Below are 1,484 nucleotides of genomic sequence, written 5' to 3' on the forward strand. Positions count from 1 at the left end.
GAAAAAACAGGGAGACTGAGTCAGAGAGAGACATGGAGTTAGAGAATGTAAGGGGACCATAACAGGAGCAAAAATACATCACAAGCACAAAACCTCCATTGTATTACATTTACAAACGTACAAGTGCATGGGATATAAAGTCATGATTTGATAGTGCCAAGAAGAGAGCTGAGAATGGTAAAGGAACCCAGACGCTATGTGAAGGGTATTCAGTCTGCGATGGACGGGTCACTGGTCAGATGCTCTGACTGCAGTAGTCCAGAACAATGAAACAACCTGACTGTCTTCAGTAGTCTTCTATATTAGTAGCCTCGTCTTCACTGTTAGTCCTAAGGCGCTGCAGGCTTTTGTTTTATTCTAATGCTACAACACCAGGTTTAACTAAGCAAATAACGATCAAGACCGTAGCTGAATCTCACATTTAGTGCTGGACTCGGCGTATAATGCTGGTTGAGTGGACAGGTATGACATCATCCAGGCAAAGCGAAAATGGACCCATTCACTGCCTGATTAACAAGTAACAGGGCTTTACTCTGACACGAGCAGACAAGGGAACCTGTGAAGAGATGAGCGAGATGTGTGGCGTGATGATGTATGAAGTACTTTAGGGCCAAAGATAAGGCTACCTTGACTAACCTTAAACATTAGGGAGGGGAAACAAAACTGACCTCAGATCAGTGTATGAGGCAACTTCACCATGTGTCTTTGGGGAAGAACAGCATAATAATTAGCTGAAAGGGGCATTCACTTTTTTGATTATCCCTCCCCCAGTCCCCCTTGCTCTTTTGATCATCCATCTCCCCCTTACCCACAACCTGAGTACTTGGAGTATAACGTTGACACTGGTCTAAGGTCAGTATTGTTAGCATTGGGGCAGGGTAAAGTAAACTAAGCTGATCCTGTATCTGTTCGTAGAGGCAACTTGAACCCACATCTCCACACTTCCCTTACACACAGAGCATTACCTTTTTAAACTCAGGTTAGGTGAGCTGTGGTCATTTCTCATTGAGATTAACTGGATTATCAAACTGAAATCGAACATTCTTCCAAGTGTGGGGTCTCAATCATGAATGCCCAAAGGTAGGCTATTCACCATGGTATTGATACTGCTGATGTTGATACACTTTGCTTCTGTATTGTCTTCTGACCTGTTATGAAAAGAGAAGGCGATATATGGCATCCACCATATCCACTATGCACGTGAATAGGCTTCAGCCTCAGACCCATGTCTATTGCAACTGATCTGGGATCCGTTCTCCTTATTCGTCCTCGCTATGCTAAAAAATCATCCTGATCCTGGATCAGCTGTTACTTGTATTTTAGGCAAGAAGCAACCACAAGACCTAGGGGACCGTGGCATGGTTGTGCTGCTTTGCCCCTTGGTGATCAGTGGTTATAGACGTGCACTTGGTCCCCCTGGCGTGCTGAAGCGCGCATGCCCACTGCGGTGACGCCGCGGCTCCATGTGTGTTGAGAAGCGCATT

The sequence above is a fragment of the Oncorhynchus masou genome, chromosome 3 (genome assembly GCF_036934945.1).
Source record: "Oncorhynchus masou masou isolate Uvic2021 chromosome 3, UVic_Omas_1.1, whole genome shotgun sequence".
NCBI classification, from domain to species: Eukaryota; Metazoa; Chordata; class Actinopteri; order Salmoniformes; family Salmonidae; genus Oncorhynchus; species Oncorhynchus masou.